We start from the raw sequence: 15,618 nt of genomic DNA, 5'->3' as shown, positions 1-15,618 counted from the left end.
AGATACAGACTGTCAGGGCAGCAATTATTTTACCTTTGGGAACTGAAACTATTTTTACTCAAAAAAAGAAAGTTTGCAGAGACAGCATTTTCACAATTGGCTTCATACATGCTACACATACAAAAAAAATTATTTTCTGGGAAAACATATAACAAAGTTGGTGGATATCTGTTGTCCCCCAAAAAAAAACCCTACGATAGCAGTGGCCAATATGTTTATCAGTCTCTCTTACTCTCCATATTTACTTCCATTTCGTGACTAGATAGAGAGGATCCAAAGTTTAAAAGGACATTATCTGGGCCCTCAAGGTGCTGATGGAAGAATGAACAATGTCCAAAGTAGTTAGTTATAGAGCCATTGGGCAAGTTCTATATTAGAGGTAAAGAGAGGTGCATCCGTCCTACTTTGGGAGCTATTACGTCATTTTGAGCAAGTTGCTTAATCTATTTGTGCCTCCGTTTTCTCATTCATAAAATAGATATGACACGTGTACTATCCCGTAAGATCATTCTGGGGACCAAATGAGATAACACACAGAAATCCACACACAAAGGAAGCAGTTTGTCAAAGTCAAAGTGAGCTGCTATTATTTGGGGAGGCCGGATAAGGACTCTGGGTTTGAAGCTATATTGTGAGAACCCACAAGTGATTATGTTGAGTCTTAGGTTTCTCATCCCAAATCTGTGGATGATGAGGACCTGTGTCAGAGGTGCTCTGCAGATTGAATGAGATCATCTGAGAGAAGGCTTTAGATCAAAGACTGGCACCTAAGAATTTGACTAATGTTCGTCATTATCACTTTCAGAATGCTTCAAAAGGAAGTAACTAACTACTCTTTAGGGTGACAGAGAATGTTCTAAAGAAGAGGTGGCATCAGAAGGGCTGGTCACACCCCACCGGAGTGGCTCAGTTGGTTGAGAGTTGTCCTATGCAACAAAAGGTTGCCGGTTCAATTCCTGATCAGGGCACATACCTGGGTTTCGGGTTCGAGCCCCAGTTGGTGCACATACAGAAGGCAACCAATCAATGTTTCTCACTCTCTCACATTGATGTTTCTCTCTCTCTCTCTCTTTCTCTCTCTCTCTCTCTCTCTCTCTCTCTCTCTCTCTCTCTCATTCCCTTCCTCTCTCTAAGCATGTCCTCAGGTGAGGATTTAAAAATAAATAAAAAAATTTTAAAAAGAGGGCTGGTCTCAAATAGTTAGCAGGAGTATTCCAAGCAGGGAATATGAAGGAAGACCATGGCAGGCCAAGAAAACAGCAAGAGTGAAGGCAGAGAGAATTTAATTCTGATAACAATAATAATAATAATGCAGCATGGTCAAAGAAAATGGATAAACATGTCCTATAGGCTTTAAACTGAGGTTGAGCAGAAAAATTATAAACCAGAAAACTTCATCAATACATTTGGGGTTATTGACAAAATTAGAACAGAGCAAGGGTGTATGTGTGGTGAGCAGATTGTAAATAGATCCCCTAGAAAAACAACATCAAAAGGTGCGGAAGGAAGCATAAAAAGAAAGCTTAGAGAAGCAGAGCTGATGAAATAAAAGAGGCTGAGAAGGGCAAGACTTTCAATAAGGAGCAACTGGTCAACCATGTCAAATGTTGCATAGATGTTAAGTAGGGTGGCAGGAAAAGTGAGGCCATTGAACTGGCCGATTAGGAGGATGCTGGTGAGAGAGCATTTTTAATTGTGTGGTGTTGGTGGAAGCCAGACTCTAATGAGTTGAGGAATTAATGAGATGTGAAGACACTAAGTATTGACTAAGTATAGACCTTTTCCAAGAGTTTAGTTATTTAAAAAGTGAGAGAAACTAGTCTCATAGAAACTAGAAGGCATTAATTTTTAAAATCCAAATAAGCAAAATTCACATTCGGTTAAAAAAAAAAAAAAAGGAGGTGGGGGTAAACTTCCCAAGGCATCCAAAGAACTAAAGGGAGAAAATAAAGAAGGAAAAAGAATCCAATATTTTGCTTAAATGGGATTAGGAGATTGGGACAAAGGTGGGGGTGGGGTAGAAAGTTGAAAAACAAAACTTCAAATGACTAGGAAATTAAGATTCTAAAAGAGGAACAAAGGAGGGAGAGGAAGGACAATCCTGTGGATTTGTTGAAAGGGCAAGAGGTGAGCTTAAACTGCTACAAAGAAGTGATCAAAACAAGGCAGTCCTCTCTCTCCCTTAGACTGAGTCAGGGACATGGTAGCTTCAGAGAGTAGGGTCCTGGTTAGAATTCTGACTCCCGTGGGCTAAATGGTCCTCGGTTCTTAGGCAAAAACTGCTAACCCTGAAGACCTAGGTTGGCAGCTACAGAGGCTTGTCTCCAGCTTGAGTTAGGGTCCCCTTTGGCCAGGGTAGTGCTCCAGGTCCTCTCTTGGATTATTCGTCCACTTAGGGCAGTGTGCCAAAGGTAAACCTGTCCTGAACAGGCCAGCATGAGAAATTGGAGAAAAATACAGGAAAGGACTGCCAGACAATACGAATGGTTGCATTTTGGAATGAAATAGAATATTGGATGGTATTTTTCTGGAACGTCTAGAGAAATCTGCCTTGGAACGTTTCAATTAGCTCTTGGATCGTACACATAGGCCACATGTTTTTAGAAAATGCGATCCATCTCTTTGCTCTGTGTGGCTCACAGTTCCCACCCACATCTGTAGAAGAAGGAAGATTCGTTTTAAGTCCCTCCGACTCTGAACATTATGAAATTGGACGATTCTCTCCTTTGCATTTCTTTCATTTTCACAGGAACATGTGTCCTCGGTACAAAGCTGATGCCCTATCTTCCTAACCATATTGTTAGCCCCAATTTTGTCTTGGTTTCCTTCTTTTGTCTAAAAGAAGCTAGAAAATGTGTTAAAAGATAAGACAGTTTCAGGACACCCTGGGTGAGGCCAGTTCTTATCCAATCGGGAGGCCTTTCAGTGGAAAACACCCCTTAACTAGGCTGAGCCTCCTGGTCTGAAATAAACATTTTGATGAAACATTCTGAAGAGAAGAACTGGTTCTTACATGAAGAAATTAATGCCTACACCCCAGTGCAATAGTGAATTCCTTCCAGAAACATTTTCTTGTTGTTATGTAAACATAACCTAAGTGGGCCTGTTAAAGATAATTGCTAATATTCTCCTAACCTAGTAACTTAAGGAAGAGTAAAAAGAGATGGGAATTATTAAGAGGGAGTACAGAGGCAATGGGGGGAGGGCCAGCTTACTTATAACAACCAACTGTATCTTTTGTAGGCCAGAGGCTGTGAGAAATTATTTGTATACTACCTGGTTTCTATTTCTTTTTCTATTCTGGTTCCCAAGAAGACAGCTGACTTCTCAGGGTCTCTCTGGCTGCTTCATTCTTGGTGTATGTGAGCGTGCGCGTCAGAATACCCCTTGTATCTTGAAAGTCCGTGTGGACAAAACTCAGATCGAAGGGATAACAATTTACACTGGGAATGCATAATTTTTAGAGGTGAGAATATTTTATTTTTAGTGCATTTCAATCTATTCTCTTCATATTCTAATTTGCTGCTTCATAGAAAAACAACTAAGGACTTGGCCTCTGATCGACCCCATCGCATAGGAGAAGGCCTCAGGTAGGCACGCACAATTTGGCCAGTTATATCTGATTGCAGTGTTTATGGGACGGCTGGGACATGCACAGACCCTGCATGAGACTTGGTGTTTCAAAGCAGAGCATTGGCATGAACGCTGCAGCTTAAAAGCATCTGGCAGGGGTTGCCACTGAGACATGCAGAGACCACCACACGCCGTGGTTGGGGTTCTCTTGGCGTCCCCTCAGCCAGCAGCTTAAAGGAAAGACTCCCAGGTATGAGATGGATCCTCTGCTGTAGAGCTGGCTCTTTCTAAACCACTTGGGCTACTCTGCCTTTCACTGCCCTTTCAGAAACATTTTATGTTTAACAAGCACCTTCATTTCCCTCCCCCCCTCCATCCCCCCAAAAAAACACACCCAGAAGAGGGCCGTGCTCTAACACTAACCTGCAGAATTTAACATTCTGGCTGAGATTCTAGTGTTTGCTTTGGCTTGCTGGGACACGGTAAACCACCCACAAAACATCTTGGTGACTTAGTTTACCTCTCTGTGAAACAGCTGCCTACTTCTGGGTGTTGTGAAAGAAAAATGTCCTCAGAGTGTTGTAAACTCCCATGTCTGCAGAATCTTCTCTCTAGCATTTAAAGTGTGTTGAGCTAATCCAGATGGGGACATGCAGCAAAATCAGAATTTAAATGAACCAGGTGGAAGCGAGTTGCTGTTATTATGTTATGGATGAGGCTGCACCAAACTGAGTTATATTAGCAGCGAACAGCCGCGTGCACCACCTCCGTGAGATGCCGCAGTTTCTGGTGGGAGTTTTTGTTTGTTATTCTTGTTGAGTGGATCCTTAACAGAATACACTTGGGAGACCTGTGTAAGACAAAGCAGGTTTGGGCTTTAATTTTTCTTATATTCTGATTAGGAGAAATAGTTTGCATCCAAAAGAATGTCATTGAGTGCAAACACAGACCTGGAGTGGGGCCCACTGGGCGTGAAGCTCAGGGGCATTAATCCACAACGTTCAATTTGTAAATATGCAGGAGACTGAGTCAGTAGAAAAAAAAATAATTTTAAACATCTGTGGTATTCTTTCTGTTCCAGATTAATTACACTGCTTGTTTGTTGATGCTGACCAGAATTTTCAATCTTCTGGTGCTATGCTTGGAACGTCGTAAGTATTTTGTTATGTGTTTATCACTTATGTCCCCTGAAACTTTGTCTCTGCCACAGTCTGTCTTTCATCATTTATTTTAGGTACTAATTTTGTTCTTTTATTCACCTGCCCTAGACTTCTTGTTTTGCCTTTTATGCTAAGCAATATGCAACTCTTTTTCATCAAGTATTTATTATTACTTTGAAGAGATACCTTGTTAATACACAGTCCCACACACATACACATCATTCAATCAAAATGATGATATAAATGAAAATCCAAACACGCTGTTTAATCATTTGGAGAGGCTGATAATTATTTTCAATCAGGTAGAATTGCTCTGCCAGTTCAAAGAATTATTAATGAGAACTAAATCTGTTAATAGGTTGTGAGCAGCCCTTTTCTGTGAGTGGGGGAAGATATTAGGAAGGTCGTTCTAGAAGTTTCTATTTGGCCTTCGTATCATACCCTCACGAAGTCGATCCTCTCCCTCTGAATTAACCAAAAGTCCTACTGCTGAAATCTTCATCATGTGATTGTGAAGGTACCTTTCCTGACCGTAATCCTTGGCAGCTCAAAATAGAGGAGAATCACAAAGGTTCTGTTGTTGTTGTTTCATAAAATAGCCTAATTTGGAAATGAGAAATGGGCTTTGCAACATGTAAAGCAGCCATCATGCCACCTCCACCTTCAGTAGGCCTTGAGAATCATTCTTCCTTCTCTTCCCCTCCCTGCCAATTAGTGTCCGGGGCTTTCTGTGGCCCCAAGATGTTGAAAGAGCCCCTGTTTGGGGACTCAAACTGCCTTCCCCCCTCCCTCTTGGCCCCAAGAGTTTTCCTCTGACCCGAGCCTGCTCCCATGATCTTCTTTCCCTCTTTGACAAGCAGTTGAGGTGTTGGCCCACTCTGGGTTTCTTTGTAACCATGCTACAATCTACTTTATTGCCTGGAGATTTCTCTATTCAGGCGGAGGCTCTGTCCATGCAGCTCACTTCCTTCCTCCTCCTAATGATAAGCCCACACACCCTTTCTGTTTTGTGGGTTTTACTGAGAATCACCAAGGAGAAAAAGAGAAAGTAACAAAGTACCCACATGGAAGAGATGTGACAGTATTAGAACTCACATAATTGCTTCACTCAGCAGTTTCCATTGATCACTTCCCACACGTTGAGCAGTGCCCTCTGGGATCTCATAGTTAACACTTCTGGGCTATGCTTCTGAGATGATCTTGGACGTGGAACTCACTTTCTTGGTAACTAGCACACTAACCTCTCCTCTCCACAAGGAGAGCAAAATGAAAAGCGGTCAGTGCTCTCTCCTTGGGTAATTTTTATTCCTCTGTAGCTCTACAGATGGATAGTATATGTATCATTGGTCTTCTACCAATTAAGATCATAGAGATATTAAGATCATAAAGATATTAAGATCATAACATAAATTAAAATATGCACACACATACAATGTAACTCTAATAGTAGATGAATTATTTGACATTGAGACTATTTTGAAAACATTAGAATATCTGCTCATTTCCTCATACTCCCCCTACCTCATCCCCTCCTACTATTGTGTTTTGACCAATGATGGCTTTCTGTGCTAATGTAATCATTTAGCATCTATGTAATGATATGGTCATAAACTGGTTCTATCAAAAGGACAAACAAAAGCCCTTATCCCTGGTGTTTGCTGGTTTCTGTGATGTAAACCCTTTTACCATGGTCAATTTCAAGTTACCAACGATTTAACTAACAAAAGCATTGAAGAACTCATGCAAGCTGGTCGAAATCAGTTCTCACACACCACTTGACCTTCTAGTCTTTTCCCTTACCAAAACTTGCTCTGTGCCTCATCTCTAAAACACTGTTTCAGAATTGTCTTTCATTTGGAAAGGCAATATAATGAGTGAATGCCAGCAGAATGTCAATGGCTGAATGAAAAAGGCTCTCTGTGTTAACCCCGCTGGGAGGCCTCCTGGAAGAGGGTCTCAACCCAATGGATGGAATCCACAGTCAATATTGGCGGGGCCCTTGGGCTGAGGGTGCACCCCTCAGTGGCAGTGCAAGGAGAGACAAGGATAGCCATGCTGAATGCCAGCAAGGGCCCAAGGTAGCTGAAAGCACGGATTCCTAAACCAGCATGCCAAGCTTTGTGATAATGGGCAAGTTATCTGACCTCTCAGTGCCTTAGTTCTTCATTTATCAAACAAGGATAGTAATATTGTATTTTACGGAATCTAAGCTGTTCTCTAGGTACAACACACCATTATTTTATGTGCCATTAAGAAATTTTAAAATGTTGCAATTATAGATTTTGTTTATTATAGTATCGTTATTATTACAAAGAGGTGAATGAAAATAAAAAGATGCAATGTTTAAATTTCCTCCTAAGAATAAGTATGAACTGAAGTGGATCTAAACTAGTATTTTTCAAGCTATTTTTCTTATAACCCATGACCTGAGGGACTGCAATAGAAAAGAAGTATAGGTGGGGTTAAGGGTGAGGTCAAGGCCAAGCAAGTGAAATGCTCAGTCACCTAATTTAAAAGTCAACCAAAGCAGCTCCATTTTTATCAACTGAAGGCATTGAATTCCAATGTAAGGTTTCATTTTAATTGTTCCTGTAATTAAATATATACAGGTGGTGTCCAGCCAGCTAACAAAACACTTGCCCCCTGATAGATAGGGACGTTGGCAGCTGCACCGGGATGATCATTCTCAATAGTAAGCTAAGAAGGATCTCACTCAAATTCCCAGATCCCTGAGTCCAAAAAGTTCTCTTGTTGGTCAGCTCCCTTCCTTCTCTCCAGCCTGCATTGTCTCTATGACCCCCCCAGGACAGTTCTGTCTTGATCAGAGCTGTTTAAATTTTCAAGTCCAGTAAGCAAGGACTGTAGCGAGAAATTTAAATACCATAGCAAAGTTTATACCTTAAACATCTCTCTCCTGGTTCCCTTAGCAACAGCTCTTACTTTTTAGGACTCACCTTGGCTACACACTGCTTTAGCAATCATTTGTTAGACTGATTTCCAAAATAGCTCATATCCCTCTTAGAACCACACATTATAAGCAGGAATTGAAGTAGAATGTTTCGTATTTTTGTACAGAAGTTTAAAATATCCTTGAAAGTAACATATTCTTGAACACAGGCTTAAAATCTCTTTGAAAGAGCCTCCGTTGAGATCCAGGTCAATGAAGAATATATACACAGGTGGGCAAAAGTAGGTTTACAGTTGTGAATATGTGAAAGAATTTATTCGTGTATTGTTATTTATTAACTAGAGGCCCGGCAAACAAAATTCATGAGCGGGTACGGTCCCTAGGCCTGGCCTGCAATCAGGGCCATCTTCTCTGACAGTCCACAGCTGGCCCCGCCCCCTGCCGCCCTCCCACCCCCGGTTCCCCATTCGCCATCCGGTGATTGGAGCCTGACAGCAGGGGGAAGGAACTGGGATGTCAGCCCACTCCTGCCCTCGTTGTGGGTTACCCTCTGTGTGTGGGGCAATTGGTGGGATGGGGCCTTGGCTTGGCACCACCCGCATCCCCTGCCACCCACCTCTGGTTCCCTGTTTGCCATCGGGCGATCAGAGCTTGCTGACCGGGGAAAGGGACCGAGAGGTGGTCAGTGTGCCTCATAGTGACTGGTCGAGCAGTCATTCTGGTCCTTCTGTCGTTAGGGTCAATTTGCATATTACCCTTTTATTATATAGGATTATTGTATTATTTTCCATACAAACAATTGTAAACTACTTTTGCCTCACCCTGTATATGAAAAATAGTGTGTGTGTGGGAGGGGAAACACAAAAAGATACTAAAAGCTGTTGCCCTGTGATTTCAACTATATAACAACTATACATAGATATTAAGAATAATACCTGAAAATGAAAATAGTTAGAGGTATTGTGAAAATGGGAGATTTAAAAATAACTTTGTGCTTTTGACTGGTATTGTTATATTTGTTTTTCATTAAAAATATCAAAACACCTCTCATACATTCATTCAAAAACATTTATTGTACACATAATTTGTGTTTAACCCTTGTTTACTCCACCCCATCCTCATCTTTTCTTCACTTTTCTTAGGTCCTCAGGTGTTTGATACATTTTTAATATCTGTGTTTGGCATGTATACAATTGACCTAACCAACCAGGCTCTTGGATGGCAAGCAATTGTCTTTTTTCCCCCTGTAAACCTCGTGTACTCCTCTCCTATGAATAGTATAATATTTGAGTCACATAAAATAAGTTCAAGTTTACAACTTCAGCTAACATACCAGATGAATTACAGGGAAAAAAAAATCTCCAATGCCTTCCCTAAGATAGTATAAAGAACATCTGAACTCCAGGGCCACTATTTTAAAAGGGATGCTGGTATTCATTTAGGATAAGAATAGTGTACCCATCAAGGTTTAGTTAGAGAAGCAGAACTACTATGAGTGATGGAGAAAAGAGATTTATTATAGGGACTAAACTTTACACAAGGGTGGAAGCTGGTGGAAAAGTAACTCTATGCAAGTCGCCTCTGTGACTGGTGTTGGCCATGATGTTGCTATGGGACTGAGCCAGCAGTCAGGAAAGAAAGCTAAACATTATGTAGGAAGAACAAGGATGAACTGGAACCTGGGACAAAGAACTGGAACCCATGAGAACAAACTGGAACTCACATCTGCCTCTCATCACCCTCAGTCTCAATGAGGAGGTGATGTGCACAATAAAGCCAACATGATTTACCACAGAGTTGAATACACATATGAACTCAGAGAAGCTGAAAGAGCATCTGGTAGTTGCTGGAGGGGCTGTGGCCATGTGTGGTCCACAAGTGAGCTAGCAGATCAGCACCAACTTTCATGACCTACCACTGTGCCTGGAGTTCCACACTCACCTTCAGTGGGTAAACAGTGGCTGCTGCTTCATGCTCACCTTTCAAATCTTCTTTAAATGTGTCTAGTGTTCAATAGTAACCTGGAGCCATAAGGGAAAGGGACTGCGGGAAACATCGTTCCAGTTCAGCAAACTGAACAAAGCTACATAAGAGACCTCTCCACTTCCCTCCCTAGAATGAGTTTGTACAAACAACTGCTATAATAATTCTAAATTCAACCTAGTCCTAAGCTTGGCACCCAATCTTGAGGCCCTGGAATTTCCAGAAGACCCACTTAAAAATCTCATTCTCCTGCCTAAATTTGGAGATGGGAGAGTCAACACGATGGGAGATCCTTATAGAAAATAAATAGAAATCAAGGGTTCAAACTGGGAACTATCTGAAATTATACTAATGGTCATGTCTTCTATTGCATAAAATATATACCAGCAATGTACTAAGGAATTTTCCAAATGCCTTAATCAGCCTCCCTCCCTTTCTACACACACACACACACACACACACACACACACACTCACACACAGAGAGAGAGAGAGAGAGAGAGAGAGAGAGAGAGAGAGAGAGAGAGAATCAGAAGAAGGAGGAGGTTGCTCTTTGCATTAAGCCATTTATGAATTCACTAGAAGCCCGGTGCATGAAATTTGTGCATGGTTAGGGTCCCTAGGCCTGGCCAGCGATCAGGGCTGATCTGTGGGGTGACCAGCGGGGCAATCAGGGGGGCTCCCACTGGTACCCACCTTGGCTGGCCTGGGGCCTGCAGGCTGGGGGCAGCTCCTGCATTGAGCGTTTGCCCCCTGGTGGTCAGTGCGCGTCATAGCAACCGGTTGTTCCACCGGTCGATCCGCAGTTTGTTCAATTTGCATATTAGACTTTTATTATATAAGATTACATGAGGCAGCAGCAAAACGTTTACAGAGTACCTGACTAGTTCCTCGGATGGGCTAGATACAGTACTGATACAGTGTCCTCCATGGAGATGTCTTAAGGGAGAACTGGGAATTGTCACAATCCGTTCTCAATGTGTTTGAACAGATTGCTTCTATGTAACAGCCTCACACCTAAGCAAAATGCTGGCCACTGTCCCTGAGCCTGGGCATGGCCAAGGGCACAGGCAACTGACACAAGGAGCACTCACTCTCTTAGGGATAAAAGAGCCCCTGCAGAAGCCCCACCACCAGGTCACACCTGAGGCCTTTGGATTAAAAATGATGTACAAATATCCACCAAAAAGTCAGAGCACCAACTAATGGCATCATCCCCAACATCATCATCACTCTCATTATCGTTTTCATGACTACTACTACCTTCACAATCTGCAAGTAGCAGGACTTTTTACATACTCCAACGTGGAGTCCAGCCAAATACCTGTGTGGGCTAGAGCCGCGGCAGGTCATAGCCCCCGTCAGTAGAAGGGTGAGTGGCTGGATGAGGGCCAGAAAACACTCCACTTTTATTTCTACCTCTCGGGAGGACAAGAACACTGTGCTGCATTGGTAAAGACCACTGCTGTGCTCTTGCCTTTCCAAATGGCAGGCTGAGCGTCATTATTTTGAAAACATGGCATTTTTCACATTCATGAGTTGGGTTGGGTTTTGTTTGGCGGGGTTGAGTCCTGTATAATGATTATTCACATATACCTGACTAACCACTTGCCAAATTAAAAGCAAGAGCCTCCCATCAGGAATTTTGAGGATTTATTTTCTCCACCACGAAGGCCTCATCGGGAATTACCTGTTAGAACCAGCTGGACGGCCGCAGCTGATTGCATGCACACGATTACCCAACAGTCCTTTCCACTACTTCTAAGAGTCCAGGCAGGTTCCTGGGAAGATGGATCCCATTGCGTGATATTAAGTTGAAGTAAGTTACGCACCCATTTGGATGCAGAGTATCACAATAACATCTGTCCTATTCGTTTCAGGAAGGTTTATTTGACTGTATCTGCTTTTATTCTAAAATAGCTAGTCAGAAGCTTGACCTGCTGTGGATGATGCCTTGTTCTATGTGAGTTAATTGGTAATGCCAAAAATGTGCCTAACAGAGGATTTTTACTGGGCGTTAAAGAAATATAATCAAGTGGACACAGCTCTATTGAGACAATCACATGAACTAGAGTCAGTGCATTTGGTCTCTCAGGTTATTTGGAGGCATGGCAAACCAATAGGTATTAAGTGTGGATATAAGTGGCAACAATTCTCAAGTTGAGTAAAAATAGCAGTCATTGCAACATTTCACTAACCCATAAGCAGCTGACTTTCAAATTTATCTCATTTTTATTAATGATTATGGTGGTATAAAAATTATGCTCATCAGTATAAAATAGATCAATTTCACTCATTTAATAGCATTTTCTACTATGCTGCACTAGAGAGTAAAAAGTCCATTATTGAAAAATCATATTTGTTTGTTTGTCCTTTATTCTAGTCTCATAATTCTCTGACAAAAATATTGGCCTCAATAATAAAACATACACATTTGGAATTTGAAAATATATGACAATGAAGCAATGATCACATTTATATCTATTACATATACCAAAAATGTAATGCATTTGCTATATGCCAGGAATGGTGCACATTATGTCTGTTACATCTTTTAATCCTCGTAGCACTCCTTTATGTAAGTGCTATTGGCATTAGATCCATTTAATGCATGAATAACATCAGATGTGGAGGTAAGAAAATAGTCAAGGCTACCCTAATGGTAAGTGGTTCAGCTGGGATTTCAGTCACACTTCTGCTTCCAGAGTCTGAGCTCTTGGCAACCCAGCTCTGCTAGGGATTAAACTAGTGATCTGATTAAAGTTATGGAACCCCTCCTCAGAAAAATGCACCCCACCCCACCACATACACACAAACTTTCACTACATACAATTTCAGAGGGTTTCTAGGCCTCCTTACAGACCATCCAGAGTTTCCTTGGGTTCATAAGCCCCAAATCATAGAACTCTAATTTAAATATTCCCTGAAGTATCAACATGTGAGATTTGGTTGTTGTCTATTTAAGGAGTTGTGCTGTGCGAATGAAAACGTTGCGTGAATGTAGAGGAAGAGTGACCAGTATATTCGGACACCTAATGCTCACACACCAGACAATGGCCAGAGCAGTGAGTCAGAATTAAGGAGTCCTGCCCTAAGGGTGTCTACGTTAGGCTCTTCCAGTTCCCAGAAAGAAATGAGGAAGGGGTGGTCATTGTAAGGATACACACTGGAGAAAGAACCTCACAGAAATAAGAACAAGAACTGAGATAAGGCCAGACCTTTCCAAACATGACACCAGACCAGAAGATCCAAGACATCCGTCCAGATCCCAGCATAGGAACATGTGGGTTTGACCACCCCCCCCCCCAAATGTCTCTCTCCTTGTCCACTCTGTTCCCTTCTTTCTGACCTGTGTATTCTTTATTCCAGATTGCATATCTTATCCCTCAGGGACTCCCATATGTAAGTATAACCTCTTAAGTTTTGCAAACCTCAGTTTGTTTCCTCAGAACTTCAGGTTACAATGGCACTTCATGGTTACGACTACTCAGAGCTTCTCGTGTCTTCTTTTCAGCTGTTTCCACCACTGGAATGAATGGGGTTAGTTGCCCATTCTTTAGGAATTTCCCAGTTCCAGAGCCTCATTGAGCCAATGTGTTTTGTATGAGGCCATTCTGCAGGTTTTTAAGCAGCCTATGGTTTGGCTGTGCTTGTGAAGGCTGCCACCTCAATCCAATCAGATGCAGCTGATGGCAGAGAGGGTAGAGGATTCCTCCCTGGATCCAAACATGCCCCTGCCTGGGCATGCGTTCCTCACTAAATGCTAAATGTGGGCCCGGGAATTTCACTGTGGAGAGGTACAGTGATGCACTATCTGGTGTAGAGCCTCGGGATGGGCTGGCTCTGGGAGACACCAGTGCAACTTTCCAGACTTCGAACCAGGTCCACCACACCATTAGGTGGGTGTATGTTTAGAAAGGGGTTAAAGGGCAATAGGAGTCCTCACTATTGATTGGGGAAAACATCTGGATCTGAGACCAGCCAGGTGTGCCATCCGGGGTCACTGTGATTTTTGTGTCAAGCTTTAAGACACACCATACTTCCTAGTACATTTCATGTGTTGCTCACTGAGACTTTTAAGGGGGAAGTAGCTAAATGTGACACACAGAGTTACAGTGTTAGAATTTTAAAGACCATCTAATCTACTCACATATACTATGGAGAGGGAGACAGAGAGAAGCTAAGTGCTAAAAGAAACACATATGAAGAGTTCACAGTGGGGCCCCAATTCCAGTCCAATTCTTCCTTTTCACATCTCTACTGTTCACCACACTGGCTGTCCGCTCCCTGCTGGCACTGAGTGCTATCGATGGGGAGTGAGGGATGTGAGAAGAGAGGAGACAGCCACATTCCTGACTTGGATGGGGGTGTCACAGAGTAAAATGCTCCGCCCCTCTGACTCCATCTTGTTTTAGCCTGCATTGTGCTCAAGACCTTCAGTGAACAGCTCCTGCTTTAGACATGCTAATCATTACAGGAATTCTGCTTGGGGCTTGAGTTCTTACAAAAACAGCCTCTCCCATTTACCCTTCCCTTGATATAAAAGAAGCCTGAACTCTGTACTTTCTGAAGATGGATTTGAGGATTAGGTCTCCCATCTTCTCGGTGGGTGCCTTCTCAATCAATAAACCTTTCCTACTCCAAACTCTGATGTTTTGAGTTTTGGCCTTTCAGTGTCAGGCACACTGGATTTTGACAGGTAACAGAGGGAGGGGGCACTAGTAGGTGTGGTCTGGGACATCTGAGTAAGGTTCTGGTAAAACAGCCAAGCAGAAAGTTCCCGTAAAAAAACTAGGCAGTAGATCCAGAGGTCCATAGGGAATATGGCTGGGGATATACACATCAGCATGTTAGGTAAATGGCACTCAAAACAGAGAGATGGGAGGGCTGTCAGAATTACCCAGAAAGCTTTTCTCAACTGCACATATCATCCCCTTGAAACTCATAATGCCTTTCCTCCTCACCCCTAACTATGCTCCACTCCAATTCTTGAGCATGTCAGCTGTGAGTAGATTAAACCATTACCACTGGTGTATGAAGTGAAGGAGAGAAGAGCAGCAGAAAACAAAACCCTTAGGGATACTAACATTTAAGGGATGAGCTAAAAGAAAAGAGTGGAGTTAGATCCTGAGGAGCATCCAAGGAGATGAAAGGAAAACTATTAATGCAAAGTCTCATAAGCCAGGAGAAGAGCAAATGTCCAAAAGGGAGGTGTGGACAATCGTGTTAAACATAGTAAAGAGGTCATGTGAAATAGACCCCAAAAGTGTTAATACTCTCTGCAACACCCCCAGAGCTGTGTGTCAAAGACCAAATAAGGTTCTGTATGTGAAGGTGCTTCATAATATGTAAAATATTATGTAACATGAGCAGTTATAATGATAACTTAAGACAACTCAGTTCCCACCAACTCTAGGAGTCCCGCCCTGGACCTTCCTGAGGTTCCCTCAACACCAGGTTTAGTTGGCATGCATCAGCCCTAGAGCAGTTCCCAGCTCACAGGAGGCAGGGGCATGTGCTGTGGAATGAATGGATGGTTAGAACTGCATCACTGTATTCCAGGATTTTCTTCAAAACAGAACAGATGCAGATTTAGGTTGCTTTTTTAAAAATAGAATCTAATATGCTTATTTCTTTTTCTTGTCATACCTTGGTTTCTGTTTTATTTTATGTCCTCACAGCTTAGGAAAAACTAATCACCTCCTTATAGTTATCAAAAAAGATACATTAAAAAATCATTTCCTATAGAAAAAAAATACATTAAAATTTATTTTTTCCTCCTCATATCTCCCTTCCTGCTGGGGACCTTGTGTCTCTCCAGGGCTCATGCTTATTGTTTGGTTTCAGCATGTTCATATCCAAATCAATCTGAACTAATTTTGCAAGTAAAATGTTTTGAGAGCTCACCCCAAGTGCTTTCCTAAATTTTAAACATTTAACATCTGCTTGGCGAACCTAATTCCTAGTCTTTGTAAGTCGACTCAAATCTACCAAT

The sequence above is a fragment of the Cnephaeus nilssonii genome, assembly GCF_951640355.1.
Source record: "Cnephaeus nilssonii genome assembly, chromosome: 9".
Classification (NCBI taxonomy): domain Eukaryota; kingdom Metazoa; phylum Chordata; class Mammalia; order Chiroptera; family Vespertilionidae; genus Cnephaeus; species Cnephaeus nilssonii.
This window is presented reverse-complemented; position numbering follows the sequence as displayed.